This window comes from Gopherus evgoodei, chromosome 1, assembly GCF_007399415.2.
Source record: "Gopherus evgoodei ecotype Sinaloan lineage chromosome 1, rGopEvg1_v1.p, whole genome shotgun sequence".
Taxonomy (NCBI): domain Eukaryota; kingdom Metazoa; phylum Chordata; order Testudines; family Testudinidae; genus Gopherus; species Gopherus evgoodei.
The window spans coordinates 267,003,719-267,023,388 of record NC_044322.1 but is presented as its reverse complement, the minus strand read 5'-3'; the positions used below and the strand labels follow the sequence as shown (position 1 = coordinate 267,023,388).

General features: G+C 42.7%; 1 protein-coding gene and 1 long non-coding RNA gene across 2 annotated transcripts in view; both read left to right on the top strand.

The window, feature by feature from the left end:
• Positions 1-6,617: 6,617 nt before the first annotated feature.
• LOC115641875 lies at positions 6,618-11,803 on the top strand. The gene is made up of 3 exons (XR_003998133.1): positions 6,618-6,820; positions 10,094-10,296; positions 10,500-11,803. It is a non-coding gene; the product is annotated as an uncharacterized LOC115641875 (long non-coding RNA).
• Positions 11,804-13,402: 1,599 nt separating this feature from the next.
• The window catches only part of LARGE1 (LARGE xylosyl- and glucuronyltransferase 1), a 394,379-nt gene continuing 388,111 nt past the window's right edge, over positions 13,403-19,670 (top strand). The window contains exon 1 of the mRNA XM_030545186.1: positions 13,403-13,738. The gene's annotated coding sequence lies outside the window, so the exon portion shown is untranslated. The remainder of the gene's footprint in view (positions 13,739-19,670) is intronic.

The window sequence follows — 19,670 nt, the reverse complement described above, 5'->3', positions numbered from 1 at the left end:
AGATGGATGGCAGGAAAGAGGTCACTTGATCATTACCTGTTATGTTTACTCCCTCTGGGGCACTTGGCATTGGCCATTGTCGGTAGACAGGATACTGAGCTGGATTGACCTTTGGTTTGACCCAGTATGGCTGTTCTTATGTTCTAACCTAAATGAACCCAAATTTATGGAGACAGATATGAGTTAAGGAAGCCAGCAAAGAATCAGAAACCTGGAAAAATCTCTGACTGGATGGGCTCAGGCATTTGGTCACAAGCTGAAGTGGTTCAAAAGTTTTGGATTTTTTTAAGCAGGATTTTTTTATTGTTTCTTTAAACAATCAAACACAGCAAGCAGCAAATATTTGGCCACACGCTTCTGAAACCCCAAACCATAACCAGGTTTTGGCAGACTAATTTCAACTTTTCAATTAAAAAAAACACAACAAATTTTGAAGGAAAGCAGACATTGTCCGTGATTTTTTTCTGCTTTTTAAAAACCCCTAGTTTTCGATCCAGAAAAAGTTTTGATGGAAAATATTTGTCCAACCTTTTTAATGAGCTTTAGTGCCTTTTAGCACTAGTTGATGCTGAGAACCAGTGATACCTTGTAAAGAAGTTTTCTCAAAACTGTGTTTGTGCCAAGATGCAGAAGGTTTATCTTTCCCAGAGCCGCCTGTGGCAGGGGGGAGCAAGTGGGGCAATTTGCACCAGGCCCTGCAGGGACCCCCACAAGAATATAACATTGTATAGTACTGCAATTAATGGTAAATTCTCAGAATGGAGAGGGGTAACTAGTTCCCCAAGGGTCAGTCCTAGGACCAATCCTATTCAATTTATTCATAAATGATCTGGAGAAAGGGGTGAACAGTGAGGTGGCAAAGTTTGAAGATGATACTAAACTACTCAAGATAGTTAAGACCAAAGCAGATTGTGAAGAACTTCAAAAAGATCTGGCAAAACTAAGTGATTGGGCAACAAAATGGCAAATGAAATTTAATGTGGATAAATGTAAAGTAATGCACATTGGAAAAAATAACTCCAACCATACATACAATATGATGGGGGCTAATTTAGCTACAATGAGTCAGGAAAAAGATCTTGGCGTCATCGTGGATAGTTCTCTGAAGATGTCCACACAGTGTGCAGAAGTGGTCAAAAAAGCAAACAAGATGTTAGGAATCATTAAAAAGGGGATAGAGAATAAGAGTGAGAATATATTATTGCCCTTATATAAATCCATGGTACACCCAGATCTCGAATACTGTGTACAGATGTGGTCTCCTCACCTCAAAAAAGATATTCTAGCACTAGAAAAGGTTCAGAAAAGGGCAACTAAAATGATTAGGGGTTTGGAGAGGGTCCCATATGAGGAAAGATTAAAGAGGCTAGGCCTCTTCAGCTTGGAAAAGAGGAGACTAAGGGGGGATATGATAGAGGTATATAAAATCATAAGTGATGTTGAGAAAGTGGATAAGGAAAAGTTATTTACTTATTCCCATAATACAAGAACTTAGGGGTCACCAAATGAAATTAATAGGTAGCAGGTTTAAAACAAACAAAAGGAAGTTCTTCTTCACACAGCACACAGTCAACTTGTGGAACTCCTTACCTGAGGAGGTTGTGAAGGCTGGGACTATAACAATGTTTAAAAGGGAACTGGATAAATTCATGGTGGCTAAGTCCATAAATGGCTATTAGCCAGGAAGGGTAAAGAATGGTGTCCCTAGCCTCTGTTCATCAGAGGATGGAGATGGATGGCAGGAGAGAGATCACTTGATCATTGCCTGTTAGCTTCACTCCCTCTGGGGCACCTGGCATTGGCCACTGTCAGTAGACAGATACTGAGCTAGATAGACCTTTGGTCTGACCCGGTACGGCCGTTCTTATGTTCTTAATTTTTTTTATGGAAGGGGACCCTAAAATTGCTTTGCCCCAGGCCCCCTGAATCCTCTGGGCAGCCCTGTAAATGGAGGAAATGGCAGAATACTGTTAGCAAACACAACACATCTAAACATGCTCCTTTTCATCCTTAGGAGCAATCCAGCACTCCACTGTAATGAATCCACATGAAAACGTAACCTTCATATACTAGATTTCATGGCAGGGTGTATGGTGTCTCTCATCTATCTGTTTTTAATTACAAAGACCTCCATTTTTGTCTGCATTCTCACTTTAGCGCTGCACAAACTTATGTTTGCTTCACTATAGGCAGTGAAATTATTCTTCTATGATCTTATACAATACATGTTCTAGGGATTCCAGTAGCGCTCTTGTCACCTTATCTGTCTATGAACTCAGATAGAGATAGAGAGTACAAATGGCACACTTCAAACACACACATTGTGGAGACTATAACTGCATTGGTTAGGTAGAAATGGACCTGGTAGATGCAAGACTGGCTGTGACTGATCTTGTTTGAGTGGTGCAGAACCTGACAGCTTAACATTGTTTGCTTACTCATCAGATGGGCTTTTTCTAGTATCTTGTTTGAAAAGGACATTTGGCTTTGACACTGACTCGTTTGTCATAGGTATCCTCTGAGCTTATATACCTGGCAGTTATTTCTACTCCCTAGCGGACAGGCTCAGTCAGTGATTCAATGAGCCTTTTTTCCTCTTAAAGAAGACACAACTCTTTAGCTACAGTAGAGCCAGTATTACTCTAATTAGCATCCTGATTTTGGGATCTGTATTGGTAACACTTTCTGAAGGTAATGAAAATACTCTGAGAACAATTAAACCTTCTATGCATAAAACAGACTATTTTAATGGAAACAAAATGTCCTGTTTTGAATAGGAATAAGGACCTCAAATCTTGTCTTAGTTGTGGAGGTCGTCCTTAACTAAATCAAATTTTATTTTTAAAAATAAAACTAAGAATTAAACATAGATACACTCTCCGCTTTGTAATATTTCTAGAAAGAGAAGCAGATATTAATTACACAGCAATACAATTCAGTGTTTTCTCAGTGTTTTTTTCCTACACTGCAGAACAATAAATGAAGCATCCAGAAGGGAGGTAACAAGGAAACAGAGGACTAAAGTCTGTCCATCATTTGTGAGGGGTGAGGTGAAGAAATCAGGGGTAGCAAGTTATATCTGATAGAAAAGAAAACATATTCAAGTACAATTATTTGCTGGAACACAGATTGAGATTTGGGAAGTGAGGGCCTGGTCCAAACCCCATTGAAGTTAATGGGAATCATGCCACTGACTTCAAAGGGAGTTGGATCAGGCCCTAAAGGCATAAAAGTCAATTTAATCTCCCCTACATAGCTCCATTTCAGAGTCTGCATATTGTTTCCTGTCTTCATGTTCTTTAGAAGTTTCTATACAGAGAACATATATACTAAAATGGAAAAGTCTTGCTGCTGTGCATTACCCAGTATTTCACTGCAAATAGGATAGAGGCGGAGACCCTTCATCAATAAAATCTTTAACTGCATTCAGCATTTTCTTTATTAAGGGCCTGATCCTGCACCATTGGGGACAAAGGGAGCTCTGCCATTGACTTCAGTAGGTCCTGAATCAAGCCTTTGTTGAGTTTCAGGAATCGTATTAGGAAAAACTAGTAAAATATTGTCTTCTGTTTTAATTCCATTTCTTGTACAGGAGTCTCTCTCTGACTCAAGTATCTATAAGGGTTCCATTAAAGGGGCACGAACCACCTGAAATCTGATGAATTTCAAGAAATTAGTTTAAAATAGTATCACATACTACCACTGACCTTCAGCACCCCTGCCAATTTTTGTGGTTTTACAATTGCATTATTCTAGTTTTAAAAATGTTGTTCTCTCTCCTATTGCTGTGTAAATTGTTAGGATATAGGCCTATACTTTAAGAAATTAGGTGTATTCTTATCACTTAGCTAGTTATAGAGGTATAAAAGAAAGAATTAAAATCACTGTCTGTGTAATGGCCTTCTCTTACTGTGACAGGCTAAGGCCTTCAGCTAAGCTGTAGTTAGGCAGCCATAAGCTGGGAAGTGTATGGTCACATCCTCATATTCCAAACTAGGCACATTGAAATAAGGTGCTATTGGGCTATTAGGAATACAATCCTGTCCTGATATTCCTCTCACCTCCAGAGAAAGGGAAGAGCCTAGAAGATAGCATCCTATCTGGCAAGAACTCATTTATCAATAGACACAGCTGGAAAACCCTTATGTCTGTATAGATGTAGTTGTGAAATTCTCACTTCTGTATTGTTTTGTATGTTTATTTGCATGGTCTCTGTCTGGTTCTGTAATTGTTTCAGTTCACTGTATAATTAATTTGTTGGGTGTAAACCAATTAAGGTGGTGGGATATAGTTGGTTAAATAACCATGTTACAATATGTTAGGATTGGTTAGTTAAATTTCAGGATTCTTTGCTGCTTTTAGTAAAATGATTGGTTAAGGAATAGCTAAGCAAAACGCAGGTTTTACTATATAGTCTGCAGTCAATCAGGAAGGGGGGGAGGGAATGGGAACGGGAACAGGGACTGGGAATGGGGGAATTAAAATCATGTCTTGCTAAAGGGGAAAATGGGAACAGGGAACAAGAATAGGGACACAGGCAAGGCTCTGTGGTGTCAGAGCTGGGAAGGGGGACACTGAGGAAAGAAACTGGAATCATGCTTGCTGGAAGTTCACCCCAATAAACATCAAATTGTTTGCACCTTTGGACTTTGGGTATTGTTGCTCTCTGTTCATGCGAGAAGGACCAGGGAAGTAGGAGGGTGAAGGAATAAGCCACCTAACATAAATAACCCACACACACAGAGGGAAATTAGTAAGTGAGTCTGTTTGGTAGAACCATTTTATATTCACAGTGTTGTCAAATGCACAAAGTAAACAAATTGAGAAAAATAGTTGTCTTGCTAATCTTTCAGCAATAGAGAAATAGTGTCCTTTCAAAATATCAGTGGTAACAAATTTACCTTTGTATTAGGGCTGTTGATTATAAATTATTATGGCTGTCAATTAAGGGTAGTTAATGCCTGAGATTAATTGTAGGGCTGTCGATTAATTGCAGTTAATTCAAAAAAATTGTGATTCAAAAAATGAATTGTGATTAATCGCACTGTTAAACAATAGAATACCAATTGAAATTTATTAATTTTTTTTGATGTTTTTCTCTGTTTTCAAATATATTGTTTTCTACTACAACACAGAATACAAAGTGCACAGTTCTCACTTCATATTATTTTTATTACAAATATTTTCACTGTAAAAATGATAAACAAACGAAATAGTATTTTTCAATTCACCTTATACAAGCACTATAGTTCAATCTCTTTATTGTGAAAGTGTAACTTACAAATGTAGATTTTTTTGTTACATAACTGCACTCAAAAACAAAATAATGTAAAACTTTAGAGCCTACAAGTCCACTCAGTCCTACTTCTTGTTCAGCCAATCACTAAGATAAACAAGTTTGTTTACATTTATGGGAGACGCCTCTGCCTGTTTCTTATTTACAATGTCACCTGAAAGTGAGAACTGGCATTCACATGGCACATTTGTAGCTGGTGTTGCAAAGTATTTACTTGCCAGATATGCTAAACACTCAAATGCCCCTTCATGCTTTGGCCACCATTCCAGAGGACATGCTTCCATGCTGATGATGCTCATTAAAAAAATAGCGTGTTAATTAAATTTGCGACTGAACTCCTTGGGGGAGAATTGTATGTCTCGTGTTCTGTTTTACCCACATTCTGCATATGTTTCAGGTTATAGCAGTCTCAGATGATGTTTGTTTTAAGAACACTTACAGCAGATTTGACAAAACACAAGGTATTAAAGTGAGATTTCTAAAAATAGCTACAGCACTCAACCCAAGGTTTAAGAATCTGAAGTGTCTTCCAAAATCTGATCAGGACAGAGTGCGGAGCATGGTTTCAGAAGTCTTAAAAGAGCAACACTCTGATGCGGAAACTACAGAACCCAAACCACCAAAAAAAAAGAAAAGAAAAGAAAATCAACCTTCTGCTGGGGCATCTGACTCAGATGATGAAAATGAACATACGTCCGTCCACTCTGCTTTGGATCATTATCAAACAAAACCCATCCTCAGCATGGATACATGTCCTCTGGAATGGTGGTTGAAGCATGAAGGGACCTATGAATCTTTAGCGCATCTGGCATGTAAATATATTGTGACGCAAGTTACAACAGTGCCACACGAATGCCTGTTCTCACTTTCAGGCGACACTGTAAATAAGAAGCCGGCAGCATTATCTCCTGCAAATGGAAACAAGCTTGTAATAAAAAATAAAGTGAGCACTGTACCTTTAATTCTATGTAGCAATTGAAATCAATATATTTGAAAATGTAGAAAACATCCAAAAATATTTAAATAAGTGCTATTCTATTATTGTCTAAGAGCACGATTAATTGAGCGATTAATCTCAATGAATTTTTTAAATAATTTAACAGCCCTACTTTGTATGTAATCAGCAATACTTCTGGATTCTGAAAAAAAAATTAAAGATATTGTAGAAAACTAAATTCATCCTTTGCTGCATCTGCATAGCCACTGTCTAAGTACTTTCCCTTCGGGATTCTCAGATTTTAAATTCTTGAGTTACACACACCAGTTGGTCCACTGGCCTTGTTTTGCCAGTCATCTTAATTTCCTCAGTCACCGTCACCATCTTGCCTTTTGTTTTTTCCACATACTGGTGAGGAATCTCCAGACTTTTCAATTTAATGCCCACCATGGAGAGCTTAAGCAACAGCTCTTACACTTTACGATTCAGAAGTGGGAAATTGCTTCCCAGAGTGGATTACATCTTATCTGTTTTCTCTTTGAAAGCTTCCAGCTGTTCTCTAATGAAGAGCTCTCCTGCTGCAAAAGGTAAGGGAGGGGCAGCACATCCTGCAGTAGCTGTAACTGTGTCCAATGCATTGGCAGCGTGGGAACCACAATCCCAATTTGTAGTAATTATTTTTAGCTGTGTGTTTGGTGTCCATCTCTCCTGCTCCCCTCACCCCCCCCAAAAAAAAATCTGGCCAAGCCCTGCGAAATTAGATTTGAATCTCTCTTCTGTTGGTTCATCTGAGAATACCCTGAGCATTAGATAAAATATTTCAGCATGTAGAGGGCTATACTATCAACCCCTGGAATAAGAGTAGCTCATAAATTGTCTTGGTTTGCTCATGAAAGTTGTATGTCCTGAACATAATGTAACAGTGCTTGTTTCACTGTGTGTTTGAAACACCATTTAAATAAACATAATTATAGGCTGGGCTGATCACACTGTATCTCCTGTCTCATGCAGTGCAAAAGATGGACCTGCTCTGGGAATGAATCAGGTTGCATAATGAAGGAGGCTATTGTCTGTAGGGTCCTCTGCCTGATTGGTTGCAGAAGTAGGAAGGAGTGTACTATTTTCAGGACTCGGCCAGGCAGGTCTAGGCCTGACCAAAACTAACTGCCCTCCCCTTCAACTAAGGGGAGGGACCACTAAGTCCAGGATCAAGCTGATTATGGAGGACTCCAAGCACAGAACCCCCAGGAGCACCCACTGCTCCTCAAAAGAGTCCCAGAAGTCAGTGATCACTGACCAGAGGAACTCTGCCTGAAGACATGAGCAGACAAGGAACCAGAAATAGGTCCAGCAGTTGCAGAGGATCCATATCCCCATTCCAGATTCCTCCTCCTGGAGTGATGGGTGGCCACCTTGGCCAGCGCCAGGAGGAGGCTGATGAGGAGGTCCTGCAACTTTGTGGGGCCAAAGATGGGGTGTGCAAGGATCAAGAGGTGCCAGGAAATGTGCAGTCAGAACCTCCATACGTGATTCTGGAGGAGCCAGAAGAGGGGCTGCAACCTGACACATACTACTTACATGTGTGACAGGGCCTCCCTGTTGCCACAGATGGGACAGGTGTTGTGGGAGTTCTCACGATTCTGTGCTCATAGCTTCATGAAGGAGACACAACTAATATCCCCAGAGGGCAATGGGCTGAGAGCTTAGTACAGACTGGCCCACTGGGATTCCTCACCCTCCTTATGTGGTCGCAGATCCCACCACTGTGTGTCATGGTGGGACACAACTGTGAGGAAGTGGATGGTGTGAAGCACAAGTGCATACAGATGTTTTCTGGGTGTGGTTTGAAAGCAGACTGGCTGAATGTTATGCAGCCAGCTCAGGTTGCACTTTGGGGGCAGCTGGGGAGGCTTGCGAGGCAGGGGGCCTATGATGAGTTCCAGAGGACTGGGGTGAGGGATGGTCAGGAATTGCTCTCCCAGAGGACTCACTTAAAGAAAGTGAAAGAAGCAGTAGGCAAGGCTGCTGTCACCTCCTGGAGCACACAACAGGGGAAGAAAGGTGTATACCTATTGTGGGTACCGGAGACCGTGGGCTTAAGCCCACCAATAGCTGAAGGCCCTCCCCCTCAGCTGGGGGAAGGGGCCACTGGACCCAAGTCACAACTGAATGTTAGGGACAATAAATAAAAATAAGGGGGGGACGAGTGAAAGTCATAAGGTAAAAATCAGGGAACTGGAAGGAGAAACTGAGTGGAGAACCTCTGACAGCACCCACTGCTCCTCAAAGGCATTCAAGGAGGTAGTAGACAAAGGAACTCTGATCAGAGGCATGATCAAACAGGGCATCAGAAGTAGGCCCCACAGTCGCAGAGCAATCCCCTCCCCCATCCAGCTTCCTCTTCCTGGTATGATGGTTGGCCATCTTGGCCAGCACCAGGAGGGTGATGAGAAGGTCTCATAAATTAATGGGGCCGCAGATAGGGCGTGTGAAAATCCTGAATTGTAGGGAAAAGTGCAACCAGAAACTCTTACTGAGGATCTAGAGGAGCCAGAAGAGAGGCTGCAACCTGGTGCAATCTACATAGATGTGCACCAGGGTCTCCCTCTTGCCGCAGAAAGGATTGGTGTTGGGGAGTTCATGAACCACACCAGGTCCAGGCCCATGCTCATGGATGAACTGCCAGCTGATATCCCCTGAGGATCATGGGACCTGAATGGAGTACAGGCTGGTTAACCAAGGTTTCTTGCCCTCCTTAGATGGCAACAGGTCCTGCCACTTGCAGTCAGGGTGGGACACAAGGAGAAGAAAGTGGACAATATGAAGCACGAGCACATACAGATGTTCTCTGGGCCTGGTTCAGAGGCAAACAGGCTGGATATTGTGCTGCTGGCTCTGGTGGCATGTTAGGGCAGCCTGGGAGGCTCGCTGGTTAGGAGCCCGATGACATATTCCAGAGGCCAGAGTTGAGGGGGAGGCAGGGAGCCCCCTCACCAGGTCCTTCTTGAGGAAAGTGATAGAAACAGGAGGCAAGTCTGCTGTCACCTCTAGGAGCACATGACAGGGGTAGGAAGGTTTGTAGTGAATAAGGCAGGGGATTGTGGGAAGAGAGAGAATGGTCTCATGGTTAAAGCAGTTGGAAGCAGACCTGGAGAATTGGATTATATCCCCTGTCTCTGACACAGATTTCCTATGGATTGCTGGGCAAGTCACTTAAACCAAACTTTTCAGAGCTGGTCACTAAGGATATGTGTACACTGCAATTAAACACCCACAGTGGGCCTATATCAGCTGACTTGGACTCATGGGGCTCATGCTACAGGTCTGTTTAATTGCAGTGTAGATTTTCCAGCTCAGGCTGGAGTCTGGGCTCTGGGACTCCACAAGCCTGAGCCCAAATATCTACATCATAATTAAACAGGCCCATAGCCCAAGCCCCATGAGCCCGAGCTAGCTGATACAGGCCAGCTGTGGGTGTTTAACTGCAGTGTAGACATACCCTACACCAGTGTGGTCCTCATTTCTGAGTGCCCGATATGAGACCCTGTGTTCTGACTTGCAGAAGTGCTGAGCATTCACAGCTGCAGTTGAAGTTAAAGGGAGCTGTACTTTGAACATACAAAGTGCTCTATAAAAATCAGGATTTTGGTAGCTCCCTTGGGGAGCCACAGTTAATGAATACTCTTGACCTTAATCTCAGTGTGTCTCAGTTCCCCATCTGCAAAATGGGGATAATACCACCCTCTCATCCCACACAAGTGATGTGAAAATAAATTCATTGATGTTTGTGAAGCACTCAAATACTGTAGTGATGAGCAGCACAGAAACACCTATGAAGAAATTAATAATTCTATCTTCAGAGCAGGGTCAGAATAATGTGCGATAAATAAGGCCTGGGACCACACATTGAACAATGAGGAGAAACAAAATATTGAAAAGCTGCCCATTAAGTGAGAACCATCCTTTCTATACACTGAATGAGGCAAGAGTCTTGTGGAAAATAGCATGTGATCACCTAATTAAAGACTGCATCGTAATGCCTATACACAACTAAGGTTGCAAGGTAATCTTCATTTCCTCCTAATTTATGAGTGCTTGACTCTGAAAACATAATAATCTTCTTTTAACATAGCTTTTTGCATGTAATAAAATGTATATGGTTGTTTTTAAAGCATACATTTGGTAGCTATTGAGGTGTCCCATAATTCACTAGATACAATGTACCATTTTTCACTCATCCACTGATGATGTTCTCTTTTTCTTAAGGTCTACTGGCAGTTCATTTCAGCCAGAATGATGAAGAAAGGACAAACCCTTGAGAGAAATTCACCTGTGCTTTAACTCTAGTAAAAGGACTTCAATGGAGTTATATCAGCAATGAATTTGGCTCTTTATGCCTATTGCTTCACTCTTAATTTCCTCCAGTACCTCCTGCAGAGACGCACTGCATTTAGATGTTATCATGAATAACAGATAAATGGAAAAGAGATTTTAGTTTTCTTGGTCAAAACCTAACTAATCTGTAAATATTTTAGGGCTTGTCTACACACAGAATTTGTACCACTTTAACTATACTGGTGTAACTAAAGCAGTACAACCTCCCACACCCGAGCATGAACACTGTTATACTGGTCCTGCAGGAATTGTCCAGCATCTTGAAGGACCAAACCCTTAAAGATTGCTGGTCTGCATGGCAAAGTGTGAGACTCACAATATGCATCTGTTGATAATTCCAGTAATAGGTATGTGACCTTGTTTTATTAATAATTTAACAGTATTCAGAACTATTTCCTCCTCCATACATCCCCAGCAATTTTCTTTCATCATACCTGTCAAAGTAGTTTCAATCCTACAACCAGGAAAGAAAATATAGAAACATGTTATTCACGATGGCTGCTGATCCTTCAGCTTCACCCAGGAGCATGGACAGAGTAACTTATATAGGTCAGTCATTTGTGAGTTCTCTTTGCTCATGAGAATAATAGCTATTATAATAGAGCTCATCCAGCATGTCATATATAGTTTCTCCAAATAATCATTTCTGGGTAGAATTCAGTAGCTTTTACAGAAACACACAGATATACTTTTCAAATTACTTTCCTGGATGTCATTACATGTCAAACATCACAGTCAACGACACTTAAAACTATATCACTGGCACGTTCAACTTCATGATTTACTTCAGTTCATCTGATATAATTCTGATTCTGAAACACGAGGCAGTGGGCAGTGCTGAAGCATCAGGCACTGGGCAGATTTCTTTTAAACTGTCATAAAATAATCTTTGAATAAGACCTGGTGTTTAAATAGTTGATAAAACAGAACAAATTAACAGCTGAAGTATCTATTGTAGAATGACATTTTCCAAAGATGTCATTTCCTCCCGTTAATATTCTGTTATTGCCATGGAAAACTAAAGCAATGAATGTTGAATTATGTCCATATTATTGCTACCCATGATTATTTAGATTATTATTCATAGCGTGTGTATGCTTTTCTTCTCTTTATGTGGATGGTTGTACTAACCTCTAAAAACTGAAAGGGTTTTTTATTTTTAAATAAAATTGTGTATACTTATTGTTACATTTGCTCCATGGCTTTACAGTTTCTGCTCTGATTATACTTTTGCCTTGCCAGTTTCAGATCCTCCCTCCTCCCCCACAGTTTATCATACACTCCCTTCTTAACATGCTAGTTTATTACGATTATCCATTCTACAAAACCATTAATGAAGTGAAATGAAAGCAACGAATAAAAATAAAGCGTAAAAGCTAGTTCCATGTCTGTGGGGAGAAAGAAAGCCCGCACTTTTATCACTTGGTTCTCAGAATGCAGCAAAACATCCCAGAGACAAATTCTGCCGCATTTCAGCTAAAAGACGTGATATTACATTTTGATACCTTAATGACACCAGGAAATTAGATATTATTTTATTATACTAAAAGTTGATAGTTGAATGGCATTAGAAATATTAGATGCTATTGGGTTTCCCTGAAACATACACACAATTTGTAATCAGCACCTGTGGGGCATGGGATGGGATTAATCCCAGAGTCAGTGGAGGAGTGAGGAAAAAGGACCACAGTAGACAGAGTTGTTGGCTCTGGCTATATCGCTGACACGGTAAGTACTGTTCAGTTCTTATCCTTTAGGGTGATTACTTGGTGACTCCTCTTTCTTCCCCCCTCTTACGACGGTGCTTCCCTGTGCTACTCGGGGCTTTGCAGCAGCTCGCTGGTTTTAACGCTCTCTCTCAGGTGAACTGCTTAGCGTACCAGATACTATAACACCCAGCTTGTGGTTTACAGCCCGTTGCCCTGCACAGAGTGGGGAGTGAAGCCCAGGCGGGGGCTGCTGGGACTAGCTTCCTACAGGGATCAGAAGGGGACTTTCCAGAGGGCAATGGAGGGAACCCCCCCAGAAGCGAGTGCCTCCGCGGGGCACCTGGGTTGTGCGAACGCCTGGCTCCCAGGGCCCAGGTGTAGCCGGCCCCTTCCCGAGGAGGGGGCGGGACCCTGCAGCAGGGGGCTGCTCCTGGTTGGGCCCTCGCCGCCTGTCAGTGGGCGGCGTGTCAGCGGGCTGGCCCCGCCTCGGCTCCGGCTGCTCTCAGCCCTTCGCTGCACAGACATGACACAGACACACAATCACTGCAGCTGCCGCTGAGCCCGGGGCGCGCGGCGGCGGCGGCGGGCAGCCTGGCACCGGGAGCCGCACCGCCAGAGGGGGCAGCCTGGCACCGGCCCCGCAGAGAGGCGGCAGCAGGGGCAGCCTGGCACCGGGAGCCGGAGAGAGCCGGCGGGGGCAGCCTGGCAGCAGCGGGACCCAGCCGGGCAGCGCGAGCAGGCACTGAGCGAGCCCGGGCGGAGCGTCGCGCCCGGCAGCCGCTGAGGCCGGGCCAGCAGCAGCGGGAGCGGCGGCGGAGGAACCTTCCCAGCCCGGCTCCTCGCTGCCCGTGACCTTCCCGGGGCTCCCCGCCGCCTCCGAGGCCGGGGCAGGGCCTCCTCTCCCCGCGGAGCTTGGCTGCAGGCCGGATCGGAGCCCCCGCCTCCGGGACCCGCTGGCCGCCGGGCAAGGCCTGTGCAGCGCGCATCGCCGCCGGGGACTGGCAAGGGGAGCGGCGGGCTGCATCCCAGGGCAGCATGGAGGAGCGGGCGGGCAGGCCCTGAAGAGCGAGCCGGCCAAGCAGGAGAGGAGGGACCCGTCGGCGCCGCGTCCCGGAGGGAGCGGGGATCCCCCTCCTGGCTGCTCCCGCGCCCCATGAAGAGCAGGGACACCGGCGCCTCCCTTGCCTAGAGAGACCCCCCTGGAGCGCCGGGCTGCAGGGACTGAACGGTACCCGCCCCCCGCAGCAGAGGAGGAAAAGCTACATTGTGCTGGGGGCAGGAGCGGGGGCTGTGGCCGCTTCCTGCCCGCCCCTGTGGCCGCACCCGTCCCGAGGTGCAAGGAGCGAGCCCGGCATCCACCTTCTGCACAGCCCCCTGCGTCCCCGCAGCCGCGCTGAGAAGGTAAGGTGCTGAGCTGGGTCGCTGCTGCTGCTGCTTTAGAAACAAATGGGTTGTAAATGGGGAGGGGGGGGAAATAGAAATCGGGGGTGTCTCATCACCTCTCCCGCCCCCTTCTCAAGCAAGCATGACGAATAACGGCCGGGGGGTATTGTTTTCGATCCTGGACTTTAATCAAATGTGGGGCCGACTAGATGCTCAAACCGGGATACCTTTCGGAAAGCGCATTCCAGGCACAGATCCCTCTCCCTTTGCCTTACCTCAAGAAAGGTTTCTTCATCAGGCTTAGCACTTAAGTCCGCTGGCCAAGATCTGAGAAAGGAGTTTTCTTGCATCAGCTCCTGGTAGGACTATTTTCATTTGTTGTCCCCTCTCCTCTCTCTCTTTTTCCTGTCTTGCCCCGAACTTACAAAAGTCAGAAAGGTGGCTGTTGCCAATTGTATTGTTGCACTTCTGTTTTTGGCAGGGAGGGGTTTCTTTGAAGTCACAGGAGCCCACTAGTGGAGTTGGAGAAACAGGTGAGAGACTTTTGGGGGTGGGGGAGGAGTTGGGAGAAGAGGGAAGAAAGAGTGTTGCAGGTGGGCTTTGAGTAAAACTTCTATTTAGGAAGAGTTTCTGTTGTATGTCAGTCTCTCCATACCTCAATATGTGTCTGTAAGAACTTTCTACACCTCAACTACTTTGCAAGGTAGACTTCAGTTTGGGGGGCTAGCAGGTAGACTGAGTGGGGCTCACAAAGTACAGCATTTCACTGTATAGGAAGTGGGGGCTGAGAGAGAGAAAAAAATGCCTTTAGTGTATTAGACAAGGCAGATAATTCAATGTCTTTTTACTGTGCCATCAAATAGGTTAAAATATACATTCCTGTGTCCAGGAAGGTCACTTTAACACCTGAAAAAGAGATCTTTTTGGCTGGTTTGATATAATTGATTAAGTTCATTATCAGCCTTGTCCACTTCTTCTGGAGGATCAATAGGCTTTAAACAACTTCCATCTATCTACATTTATTAAATAGTCATTTACTCCCGATAGACAATCTAGCAAAACAGGACCCTTTCTGTGAACAGATTCTCTCGTGCTTGTTAAGTCAGAGCTGAATGATTTTGGTTGGAACATTCTGATAATGGGGGTGGATGCACCCCCCACACACATACACAGCCCCCTGCTAGGTGTGTCACTTGGACAGATTTCTGCTGTTATCCCATGTCTGTGAATTGTCATTTAATTCATTAACCTGAACTCCCTAGAGAACACATAGCAATTTGCTGCCTCTGTGGAGGTAACCTGAAGTTTGATAATTTCTTCTGTAAGTGCTTTTAGAGAGAGTCCTATTTTGTGCTATGTACTCAAGACCATCTGATTTGGTTAGTATGAAAGCAAGTTCACTCCCTGGTACAGCATCAAACCAAGCAATCTTCTTCTCTTCTTAGGAATTTTACCTGAATGCAGCGTCTTTCTTTTTCTATTTTGGAGGTGGGTTATTGCCAAAAAACAAATGGAGCCTTATTTTTCAGTCACACATTGTCACATTGGTGAGAATTAACCAATGGACCTGAAAAAGAGTCTGAACAGCTCTCATATGATTTCTGTACTGATCTTACCTTTTGTGTGTAGAACCTGGCTTGTATAGCGTCTGTTTAAAATTGCTAGAGGAAAGTGTGTTTCTAGGGCTAAATGCCATTACTTTCCTATCAAAAGGTGTAGACTTTGAGAGAAATACCGGTAAAGTCAGATATCTCTAAATGTTGCAGCTGTCCTTGGATTCTGCATTGAAAAGGGGAAAGGATTGGGCTAGAACACAGTCTGAAACAAAATACTGTATTAAAACCAGAGTTGGTAATTCCCAACAGGTCCACACTTTTTATTTAATGAAATCCTCTGGATACAGTTTCATTTTCTTCGCACAACATTTATTATTGCATTTGCCCATAAAGAGGAACAGCAGAAAAATTGATAAATGGATTGAAAGGTTGCCTAGTTTTACTGTAGATTCTTTAAGCTCCTATGTGTCCTTTGCGTAAAAAAAAAAAAAGAGCTAGTTTTGTTACTACATGTGGATATACAGTTTAGTCAGTGAATTGCTGCACACATTTTTCAACATCCTACTGCAATAGTACACTAGGGGGACTAACTTTTTCTTTCTCTAATGGTGGAGGCACAAAAATTTAATGTAATACAAACTAATACACATGAAGACCCCCAGCCCTCTCTCATTAACACCATTAGGGTCCTACACTTGAAAGGAAAATCAGTATGTTTAAATGAAAGTGCTGAGTTCACAGCGGAAAAAAATATTTTAACTAAACTCCAGTAGAGAAATGCTGGTTTCTGCTACAAATAAAACTAGGCTATTGAAGCATAGTTTATAAAGAACTCTACTGCAATCTTTTAGCCATTACCAAAATAAAAAAATGAGATTAAAAATCCACTGTTGGGCAGATGTCCTTATGAACTAGACTTTTGAAGACTGAAAAATATAGATTGATACATCCAGGTTTTAAAATTCTCATTGCGCAGGCACCCTGGGACTGGAAATCCTAAACTGCAAAATCCCTGGCCTGCAAGGCATGTAAACTCCTCACTGGCTGCATAATCACTGGTGGCTGATTAGATTGGTATTTTTAATCTCCCACTATGCCACAGGTTAACTTTCGTTCTGTCCCCTCTATAGTTAATGCTCAGAGTCTGTGCTGTGCTTTGCATCTCTGATGTAGGGCATTAGTAAGTACCCTCTTTAACTGATAGTTAAGAAGGAAGCATAATTTGCAGATATTTTGGTACCAGTGTGGTTAGATATTTAACAAAATAGCTAATATGAGTATGGCAGCTCTTTGCTCCATTTGCACAAGACAGGTTGGATTTTGGTTTCGATTATACAACAGGATAGTGATTCTTTCAGGTTTTGGAGGCATTTGCACCAAGTTTGCTGGAAGGAGAATGAAGAGTAGTATTGAATAGCAATATGTCAGAGAGCCTGTGCCAGCTATTGAGCTTACCTGAAGGTCCAGGTGTGGTCTCTAATAAACCACAGTATAGACAGAGCAATGGTGAATATCATCATCATCACTCCCGTAACTGAATTGATCGTTGGGGTACCATCACTGATGAGCAATCCAGCCATTTGTCTCCACCCCTGACAATTATGTGTCAGTGTTTGAGTCTCTGCGAAGTCCATTCCTATCCACTCTTTTATGTTGTCAGTCCATCTCTTCTTCTGTCAACCTCTTCTTTTCCCCTGTATTGTCCCTTAGAGGATGATCTTGGAAGGATGGATGATCTTGTTACATGGCCATACCACTTCAGCTTGCATTTCTTCACGGTCATCAGGAGGTGTTCATATGATTGGTGATGATATTGTGGACCTCTTCATTAGTGCATTGGGTGATTATATTGTGGACCTCTTCATTAGTGATGTGGTCGAAGCAGGAGATGCTTGGGATTTTACGGAAGTATCTCATCTCTACTACCGGTATTTTTCCATTAAAGTTCTGCCATAAGGGTCCGTGTCTCACATGCTTACAGAAAAATGGAGATGACCAATGCGTGCTGCAGTTTCAGTTTGGATTCCAGGGAGATGTTCTTATTCTTCCTAACTGGCTTTAGCTTTGACTCTGCTGCTGTTGTTTGCGCAGTTCTTGCTTGTATTTCTGCCTTGATCCTTCATCAGTGATGATTGCCCTTAAATACTTGAAATATTTCACTGTCTCCAGCTCTTGTCCACTGACAGTGATATGTGAGCTGATCCAGTCATGTTTGTTTGTCATCAGCTTGGTTTTCCCTGAAATGATTTCTGTGCTGTATTTTGTGGAGGTTTCAGCCAATCATTTCACAAGGAGAGGAATAGGAATGGGTAAAGTCATTGGTGATTGGAGAGAGAGGCGCATGACTAATGGAAGGAATAGACTGCCATTGTATGCGGACGTGAGGGGAGTGGGTGGAGTTTTGAACTAGTAATGTGAGGTTTGGTTTGCTAGAATCTAGAAACTTCTGGAAGGTGGTCAGGGCAGCTCAGTAAGATGGTTTTATATAAAGCTGTCTACAACTCATTTTTTCAGTCATCACATTATTGAATTCACTTGATAGAATGAGAAACAGCTATCTTTAGTATAAACTGCTGCTAATCAATACTGCAAATGGATGAATAATGTTAAGAAATTACCAGACATCAATATATGAATTTGCCTGACTCCACATATCTGAAGTTGAAGATAGTGGAAGAAAACAAGTCATTGGATGGATGTAAGTAAAGAAAAATGATCACTTTAGTGTTGCCAACTCCTGCATTATTTTCTGTTTTTTTTTTTGTGTTTTTTTTTTTAAATAGGTATATCTCCATATTTATGGAAGGGACCCTGAAAGGTCATTGAGTCCAGCCCTCTGCCTTCACTAGCAGGACTAAGTACTGATTTTGCACCCCAGGTCCCTAAGTGGCCCCCTCAAGGATTGAATTCATAACCCTGGGTTTAGCAGGCCAATGCTCAAATCACTGAGCTATCCTCTGAAGCTCCAGTTCTTGGAGTCATGTAGTTATGTGAGAATCTCAGCCTTTTTTTTTTTTTTTTTTTTTTTAAAGTTCCTGACCTCAGGGTTACAGAGAGCAGGTTAAAAACACGAACCCTAAAGGCTAATAACCAAAAGTCAAAGCCAACATTTATTATTTTTAAAAATCCAACATTTATGCTTTTTTTGGAACCTGACTCATGATTTTTGAAATACTTGGTGTTGGCAATACTGCTATTCTTCTACAGTAAAATGTAGACATTGTCACACATTTTTAGTAGAAAGAGAGCAAGGATTTGTGCTCATCTCAAAAAAATTAGATTTTCTGCACTTATTTGGATTCTTCAAGATCAAATGTGCCATTGAATTAAATACTTTTTTTTAAATTGAAGTGGACAAGAGGAACAATGATGAGTTTGAGAATCCTGCAAGGAAGAAACGTCTGATGCTGTCATTATCATTGAAATATTATAATTTAAATCCCTGTTCCAGACCTTCCCGTACCTCTTCAGGCAGCTATTCAACATCAGTTTCATTCAGGAGCAGACTGTGTTAATCTTCAACAACTACCCCAAAATGACATAGATCAATCAATGATTATGCCATAAAAATGAATGAAAGGCAGAGACTTGAACTTGATAAGAAAGTTGCAACCTTCTTTTATGCTGACAACATCACCTTCAGTGTTGCACAAAATGATCAGTTTAGAGAAATGGTTGAAGCACTTAGCTTTGGATGTACTCCTTCAGAGACATTTAAACTCGCAGGCATACTAGTAGTTACTACAAATTTTCAGGAAAAACTGAAAGAATCCGCATTGAGATTAAGTGCTTGTCTACACAGTTGAGCAATACACACTAGAGGGATGTGATTGGTAAAGTATGGCAACATATTGTGCATTAACTGGCCCATGTAGACACTACTGGCGTGAACTAAATGTTCTCTCATGCATGTTAATGTCGTGCATGTTAACACACTAAAAGGAACTTTTAGTTCGCACCAGCAGGGTCTACATGGATCAGTTGGTATGCAGCATGTTGATATGCTTTAGAAATCACACCTCTCTATCGCACATTGCCGTGGCATATAGACAAGCCCCAAGGCAAGGCTGTTAGTCTTTTATGAACAATGACCTGATAATGGCTTCAAGAATTCATGTAGGAAAAGATTCCTCCTTACTTAATGGTATTGAGTCTATACCAAGCTGCCCAGGAAATGCACAGAAAAGTATGATAATTAGGTCTTTGCCATTTGCCCTGACAGCAAAAATACATAATTTAAAAAAAAATGATCTTCTTGGGTGCAGTCATCTTAAACTTTTGAGGTTTGGGCATTCACTGTTCAAACTTCATTGAGAAAGATATAACATGGACCTAAAGAATGTGATGCGATTTTTTTTTTTTTAAATTCATCCACAATCATACACACAGCTCAG